This window comes from Equus asinus, chromosome 26 (genome assembly GCF_041296235.1).
Source record: "Equus asinus isolate D_3611 breed Donkey chromosome 26, EquAss-T2T_v2, whole genome shotgun sequence".
In the NCBI taxonomy this organism is placed as follows: Eukaryota; Metazoa; Chordata; class Mammalia; order Perissodactyla; family Equidae; genus Equus; species Equus asinus.
The window spans coordinates 32796872-32806187 of NC_091815.1; positions in this window are offsets into that span (position 1 = coordinate 32796872).

The window sequence follows — 9316 nt, forward strand, 5'->3', positions numbered from 1 at the left end:
TATTAATTCAACTCAAATTAACCCGTAGTTGGAGTTTTGTTATAAAATATAATTTATATAAAAATTAGTGTATAAATTTTTAAGTAAAAATATTTTATTAAAAAAGCTATAAGATATAATTCCACAAACACTACAGAATGCCTGTTTGAAAAATGGCATCTGGATAGGAGTATGAAAATCAGAAGTTGCTCTAATTTGCCATAAAAATGGCACTATTTTCAGAGGTAATGTTTTAAAGACAAGCTTCCTAAATTACGTGGCTAAGGATATCTTTGTGTGGCTGAAAGAGTCAATCAAAGAGGGTTGCAGGTTTGAAAACTAGAAAAATCATCTTCTTAACTCCCTGAAGTCAAACACAGTGTGATAAAGTTCCAACATTTTATACCAGAAATAACTGAGCTCATATTCTAGAACAATCCTGTACTATAGAAATACAAGGTACGTGTGTAATGTTAAATTTTCTAATAGTCACATGACGGAAAGTAAGAGAAAATAAAAGTAATTTTAATAATATTTTTTATTTAACCCAATATATCCAAAATATTACCAGTTCAACATGTAGTCAACACAATAAAATTATCAATAAGATGTTTAGGTCTTCGAAACCCGGTTTTTACTCTACGCCTACAGCGCATCTCATTTCAGACTCACCACATTTCAAATGCTCAGTAGCCACATGCAGTAAGTGGTGGCCATATTGAAGAGCAATTGTTCTAGAATTTACCATTTATTAGCAGAGGAACCTACTGCATAATGCAACCATTCTCAGCCTCATTGTTTCCGTATGCATGAGTGGAGCAATTCCAGGATTATGATTAGATTTAAATGTGCTAATGTCTGCAAAGCACTGAGGATAACCCCTGGTTCATGTGTTCCCTATGACCTTACAGGTGAATTTCTGGCCTTGGCTGCCTCTGGCCTGCTCTCCACAGCTATATCTTACACTCACTCTATCTCAGTCACCTGGCATTCTTACTTGTCCTCAAAACATCCATCTCTCAGGGCCTTTGCACATGCCATTGTCTCTTTCTGGAATGTTCTTCCATGGTTATCTCTGGAGCACCCTCCCCTTGTTTCCTTTGCAGCTCTGTCATACATCACCTCCTCAGCAAGGCCTGCCACAACACCCCATCCAATACCTCACGGGCCCCCAGTTTTTGCTACCTCTTCTTCCTGCTCTATTTTTAAATAAAGCATATAACCAATAGACATCACTACCTCACACGTCCTATTCTTATTAATTTCTTTCTTTTCTTACCCCAATAACACGGGAGCTCTGTGAGAGCAGATATCTTATCTGGTTTCTTTCTGCAGTTTTTTCTTCATTCAAACATTGTCTAGCTTAGTAATTTTTTCTTTAAGGTTGGCACCTGAGCTAACAACTGTTGCCAATCTTCTTTTCTTTCTGCTTTTTCTCCCCAAATCCCCCCAGTACATAGTTGTGTATTTTTAGTTGTGGGTCCTTCTAGCTGTGGCATGTGGGATGCTGCCTCAGCGTGGCCTGATGAGCAGTGCCATGTCCACGCCCAGGATCCGAACCAGTGAAACCTTGGGCCACGGAAGCAGAGCGCGAGAACTTAACCACTCGGCCATGGGGTCGGCCCTGAGCTTAGTAATTATCAATGGACAAATGTATTCATAAAAGATGAATGAACAAAGGGCATTCAGTCAATGTTAATTTTGAATCCTCCTCATATGATAACTGGACAGAAATTCTCAAATAGGATATGGTTTTAGGCCAGAGTGATACCCCACTCTGATGATACAGGATAAATAGAAAGAAATCTCAGGACTAATTTTCAATCTGAAAAAAAAAAAAAAAAACCCTGTAAGGTCTTAAGTAGCTTAAAGGAGCAATGGTGACATGAACATTTTTCCAGGACTATTTAGCAAACACTGGCCCTCACAAAAGCTCATTAGTGTGAAAAATTGGAAATAGAGCAAACATTTTTCTTTCCTCAGTTTCCCTTGAAATGGACTCCAGAGGTCCCTGACGTGTTTTAGGGTGGTGGGTGTCCTGGCTGAAGGATGCCCTGCCTGTTAGAGACTAGAGATGAGTCATAACGATGTTTAAAATGTCACAAATTTATTCCCTCCAGCGTTACAGCAAGACTGTCGATCATCTTTCTTTCACTCACAGTCTCAGGGGAAAACTATTTATAGCTCATAGATGGACACAGTATAGTATGTATAGGTTTTCTGGTCAACATAAGTGAGGAGAGCATCTCGATTTCCCTGACGATGGCCCTTGGCAGGCACTACAGCCTTGGGAGTAAGGAGGCGGCGTTATTGTGTTCTCCTCAGATCTTCTATTTTCCAGCCCAGTGGATAATAATGAGAATGCTGCTCATGCATTTATTCTGTAAGAAGATCCTGAGTGAGGCATATGGAAACCCTCTGACAGGAACCTATGGTATAACCCACTGTTTTTCTTGCGAATCTGATATTTTGGGAGAGGAAATCCCTCTTTCCTTCCAAACCTGCATAACCCTCCCATAATGAAACAATCTAACCTAGGGGAGTATGTGCTAGGTTTCAGGAGAGAAAAAAAGATATTCAGATGATCCAGAAATTTCATTCCTGGATATTCATCCAGGAGAAATGAAAATGTATGACCCCTCAAAGCCGTGTATGGGAATGTTATAGCAGCTCTGTTCACAAGCCACAAAAACTGGAAATTACCCAAATGTCTCCCAATGACTGTAATGGATAAACCAACGGCAGTCCGTCCATAAAATGGAATATTACTCAGAAATGAAGGGAAACGAAGTTCTGAAACAGCCATCCGTATGTTTAAATCTCAAATGCATCATATTGAGAGAAAGAAGCCAGTCTCCAAAGGCTTGATGTTGTGTGATGCCATTTACATGACGTTCTGGAAAAGGCAAGGCTACAAGGACCAAGGGCAGGCCTGTGGTCGCCAAATCTCAAGACCGGCGGATGTTTGACCGCAGCACTTGAGAAATTTTCGGGAGCGATGGAACCTGCACCTTCTCTGTCTTGGTTACGGTGGCAGTTATGAAACTCTGGACATTCATCAAAATTCATAGAACTGGATCCTCAAAAGAGTGGATTTTATTGAATGTGAACTCAAACATAAATTTTAAATAGGAAGTTCAGAACCGTTTGAAACGACATGGTATATGTCACTGACTGCTGATTATTTTTATGATTATTTCAAACCCGCACTTGTCTTTTTTTTTTTTATATCTCCCAGCAGAGTAAAGAACAGTAACATAATCCTCTAATTCAGTGGTCCCCAAACTTGTCCCCATAATGAATCACCGGGGGAGTTTTCTCTTTTAATTGTGGTAAAATAAAACATAAGGTAAAATTGACCATTTTAACCGTTTGAAAGTGTACAATTCACAATTCAGCGGCATTTAGTACCTTCACCGTGTTGTGCAACCACCACCCCTATCTAGTTCCAGAGCCTTTTCATCACCCCAGGGAAGACCTTGTACCCATTAGCAGTTACTCCTCATTCCTCTGATCCCCCAGCCCTTGGCAACCAGTAATCTGCTCTCTGTCTCTGTGGACTTGCCTGTTCTGGACATTTCTTATAAATTAAGTAATTAAATGCTTCCTTTTGCATCCAGCTTCTTTCACTTAGCATAATGTTTTCCAAGTTTATTCATGTGGAAGCATGAATCAGTACTTTATTCCTTTTCATGGCTGAATAATATTCCATTGTATTGAAAACCACATTGCATTCATCCATTCAAATTCGCTTCCCCGAAAATAGGGACTCCGGGATATTTATGGGATGGGGGGGCAAGGTGGTCTGAAGTGTGGAGAGAGGGGATTGGAGGTGAGGAGAGGTGAGGTCATTGATCCACGCAAGCGTAGTCAGACTTCATGCCTCTTCCTAGGACCCATGTTCACAAAATGACGGCGTTAGCACAATCTGAGGGTGGAGTTTTTAGCCTCTTGACCTCAAAAGGTCACCTATTGGACATCTACATAGGCCCAGCTGATGAGTTGGTGGTCTCAACTGGCCTGAAGTGGACAAGGAGTTCTAATTCCTGAAAAACAGCTCAGACACCCATTACCATGGTGACCCAGGCTCAGGGAGACGTTATCGATAGGGGCCTAGTGGAGTCAGATAGCACATTGCCTAAGCAACACAGTTAACAATGGGTGAGTCAAACAGCTCAAAGCTATAATCACTAATTGCAAAAAGGAAAAAGAAACTTTAGTTCCTAGTTACTTAATCATAGATGGCTAACTCTGCCGGTTTCATGATCTGCTCGTCAGCAAAGTCCAGTTCCAACAGTTCTTACAGACAGAATATTCTTGTTCTTACTGACTTCTTGGAATGTTGGCGGTTTGTCCAATTTAGAAGATAAAGAAAACAAGACGTGAAAAACAGTTCCTCTGAAATGGTTGCTCCGGCTCTGTTTTCATATGGCTCCACTCATATCATCTTTCACAAAAGTTATTTAATATAAATGTCTTTGAAGATCATTATCTTCTTGATGTAGACAGACTAATGGCCCTCCAAAGATGTCCATGTCTGAACCCCAAAACCTGTGAATATGTTGACAAGAGATTTTGCCATATTGAGGTACATGGGGTAACTATTTGGGTTCAAAACTGATTCAGCTTGAACTCAAGAAGCCTGATGTATGGCCTACCAAACATACACTGTCCATCTGTTTTAACCATGAAAGGATGCACTCTCTGAAGATAAGAATGCATCCTTCCCCTCCTGTGCCCTGTTGATAACGCCCTTATTAGTCCCCTTCCCAACTTCAGGGTAACGTTGACCTGCTAATTTGAGACTAAATACCTCTTTGAAACTCTGAAAATGTATCCTGGGCATGTTTAATTTACGTTCTTTGTTCTAAAAAGATATAAGACTTTACTGGGGGGCCGACCCGGTGGCTCAGTGGTTAAGTGCACACATTCCCCTTCGGTGGCCCGGGGTTCGCCGGTTCGGATCCCGGATGTGGACATGGCACCACTTCGAAAGCCATGCTGTGGCAGGCATCCCACATAGAAAGTAGAGGAAGATGGGCATGGATGTTAGCTCAGGGCCAGTCTTCCTCAGCAAAAAGAGGAGGATTGGCAGCAGTTAGCTCAGGGCTAATCTACCTCAGCAAAAAAAAAAAAAAGACTGTACTGAAAACCAAGCTGCTCTGGAACGCTTTCTAAGGCCTTCCTGGGTTATAATCCTCACTCTAGTGCAGGTAAAACTCACCTTATTTCTCTTATCTATAGAATGGTTATTGGTTATTTTGCATCGACAATGCTATGAGGCAAAAGGGACTTTACAGATGTGGTTAAGATGAAGATTTTGAGAGGAGGAGATTATTCTGGATTATCTGAGTGGGTCCAATGTAATCAAAAGGATCTTTATAAATGAAAGTAGACTTAACCTAAAATAAAGAACCAAAATGAGAGGCAGAGAAACATTTATTTTGGTATCGAAGAATTGCAACTTGATGAGCACAGATTTGAGGAGCAACCCAGATAGTGTCCTGCCAGGGAGTAAAAGTCAGAGGTTTTTTTTTTTTTTCAGTTAGTTTTTTTTTTTTTGAAGAAGAAGATTAGCCCTGAGCTAACATCTGCCACTAATCCTCCTCTTTTTGCTGAGGAAGACTGGCCCTGAGCTAACATCCGTGCCCATCTTCCTCTGCTTTATACGTGGGATGCCTACCACAGCATGGCATGCCAAGCAGTGCTATGTCCACACCCGGGATGCGAACCAGCGAACCCGCGAACCCCAGGCCGCTGAAGCGGAATGTGTGAACTTAACCACTGTGCCACCGGGCCAGCCCCAAGATTCTCTAATTCTTGAAGATTGTTTTTTTTGAGACATTAGTCTGCCATCTTCCTGATTATGCCAGCTAATCAAATTAAATCTTCCTTTCTCAATGGCTAACTCACTGTGATCAACTGGCTCAGATTGAGGTGAGCGGAGCGAGCCCATTGCTCAGTAACAGATAGTGGTGATGGCTGCATAACAATGGGAATTATCTTAATGCCACTGACCTGTATCCTTAAAAATGGTTGCATAATGGAAAATTTTGTTATGTATATTTTATCACAATAAAAAAAATCTCTTTTTAAATGAGTGTAGGTTGAGTGAAGGGGGAAAGATAAATAGGCAGGGTACAGAGGATATTTAGGGCAGTGAAAATACTCGTTACCACAGAAAAATGGGATTCTCTTGCCAGATGCACATAAACAAGCCAATTAATTGCAGCATCAGCTTTTGGGACAATAAATCAGCTTTATTCTGTAAGATCGATCCATAGGGAGACAAGGGGCATCTGCCTTCTGATCTGTCTCCCCAATTCAGGATTTAGGGTGCAATTTAAGAGGTTAGGGAGAATAGGCTGGCACATGGAAATGCTGGTAGGACAAATTTTGATTGCTGGACTTCAAACATTTATGTTAAGGTTCTAAACATTCATGATAAGGTTTTAAACATTTATGGTAAGCTTTGAAACATTTAAGATAAGGTAGGGAAGAAATCCTCACAGCAGATCTTCCTGAATGACAGACCCCTCACTTCTGATAAGACTCCGACTTTTGAGTTCCGGTCGTGTCCTGGTCCTTTGGTTCTGTGGGGAGGAGGATCTTTGGTTTTATGGTCATTTCAGGTCAAGATTTCTTCCTCTGTGCATGCTCTGGCTACGTGACTTTGCAAATTTTCTGAAAGACAATTCTTAATCACTCTGTTAATAAGAGATGGGGCCTGCTCAGACTGGCTCTAAATGGGCTGTGGTTGTACTGTGTATGATATTAGGATGGATACACGTCATCACGCATCTGTCCAAACCCACAGAATGTGCAACACCAAGAGGGAACCCTAAAGTCAACTATGGACTTGTTGACGCAAAATAATCAACAACCATTCTATGCATAAGAGAGATAAGGTGAGTTTTACTTGAGCCAAACTGAGAATTACAACCCAGAAAGGTCTTTTCCAGAAAGGAAGAAAGCATTCTGGAGAAGCTTGGTTTTCAGTACCTTATACATTTTTAGAACAAAGAACATTCATTAAACACGCCCAGGATATACATTCATCAAAGTTTCAAAGAGGTATTTAGTTGTAAATTAGCAGGTCGACATGACCCTCATGTCAGGAAAGGGACTAGGCGTTACCAGTAGGGTGTTACCAATAGGGGGCGTAGCAGGGGAAGGACATATTCTCATCTTAAGAGAGCGCATAAGGGAGGAAGACATCTCCTCTACCCACTCTAGGTCCTTCTGGCCAGACAACAAATTGAATTGACATGAGACAGAATAACAGGAGAAAATCAAGCAAAGCTTTATAACATGTATACATGGGAGAGAACAAGGAAAACTGAGTAACTCTCCAAGATGGCAGAGGCTCTCATCTTAAATACTCTCCTCAGCTAAAGGCAAAGGAGGATGTTGGGGGTGGGGGGAGTCAGTTACAGGAGGATACCAGACAAGTACAGTAAACAAGAGTCAGGTTATTATGCAGATTTAATTCCTTGCCTTTGGCATTGGTAAGTTTCTAGAGATAAGGTCATCTCCCCTTCTTCCTGGTACAGAGAGGGAGACACATTTACAGACGGAAATTTCCTTCATGAATGTAAATGTCTCTTAACAAAGGGTAAGCAATTTCTACTTTTCAGAGTTTCTCTCCTGTCTGCAGTTTTTTTTTTTAAAGATTTTATTTTTTCCTTTTTCTCCCCAAAGCCCCCCGGTACATAGTTGTATATTCTTCGTTGTGGGTTCTTCTAGTTGTGGCATGTGGGACGCTGCCTCAGCGTGGTCTGATGAGCAGTGCCATGTCCGCGCCCAGGATTCAAACCAACGAAACACTGGGCCGCCTGCAGCGGAGCGCATGGACTTAACCACTTGGCCACGGGGCCAGCCCCCTCCTGTCTGCAGTTTTTAAAAGTAACCAGCCCAAAATAATGCTCATGCCAAATAGATGTATCTTTGGGTGGCCAATTCCAGTCCCCCACAAGTGCATTCTTCACTTTAATGGTTAAAGCAGGTGTACAACGTTTGTCTGATAGGGCACAAGTCAGGCTTCTTCAGTTCCAGCTGAATCAGTTTTGACCCTGAATAGTTACCCCATTTACCTCAATATGTGAAAATCTGTTGTCAGACTTTGGGTGATTATGATTTGTCAATGTCAGTTCATCTCCGTTAAAAAATGTACCATTTTGGGGGCCAGCCTGGTGGCACAGCGGTTAAGTGCACACATTCTGCTTCAGCAGCCGGGGGTTCGCTGGTTCAGATCCCGGGTGCAGACGTGGCACCACTTGGCAAGCCATGCTGTGGTAGGCGTCCCACATATAAGGTGGAGGAAGATGGGCACGGTTGTTAGCTCAGGGCCAGTCTTTCTCAGCAAAAAGAGGAGTATTGGCAGCAGTTAGCTCAGGGCTAATCTTCCTCAAAAAAAACCCAAAAAGTACCATTCTGTTGAGTGATGTTGATAAGGGGGGAGGCCATGCATGTGGGGGGAAGGGGGCATATGGGAAATCTCTGTACCTGCTTCTCAATTTTGTTGAAAACCTAAACTGCTCTAAAAGAAATGGTCTCTTAAAAAAACAAGTTTAGGTATATATTAATAATAGACAATGTAAGCTTTAGGGTGGCATTGCATTATTAGAAATGAGGAGACACTTCATAAAAATAAATGATTTAATTAACCAGAAAGGGTCCATTCCATGCCCTTCCTTCCTAGGGAGGCTGACCTCAGTCTTTCCTGCCCCCCACGGTGAGGGGAGACCTGCAAATCAGATCTTGCTGGAGACTGTCAAAAAGAAATTCTACAGGGTCCGGCCTGGTGGCCTGGTGGTTAAGTTCTCGTGCTCCACTTCGGCAGCCTGAGGTTCACAGGTTCGGATCCAGGCGCCGGCCTAGCACCCCCATCAGGCCACGCTGTGGTGGCATCCCACACAAAATAGAGGAAGATTGGTACAGATGTTAGCTCAGCGACAATCTCCCTCACACAAAAAAAGAAATTCTACAATTGACTCAAATAGAGGTGTCAGTGAAATCAAGAGTGTAGATAACATTAGTAAAGGAATTTATACAATAATCAAAGTGAGGAGTTCATCCTGGGAAACAGGTCAAGAGTGCTCTTGGAGAACTGCTCTGAAGCGTGTGGGTTTAAGAGCAGCTTATATATCTTTTACAAACAGTGCCCATGCAGGGAAGAGGGGAAAAACTTGGAGTTAAATTCCATATATGTCAAAAGGGATAGAGTACATCTGGTTTTTCTCTAGATTATACATTAGAGATAACATAAACAAGAATTTCCTGGTTATACATCCAACAAGCTCGGTGATGCTGACGTTATCTATGTGTGGAGGGAGGC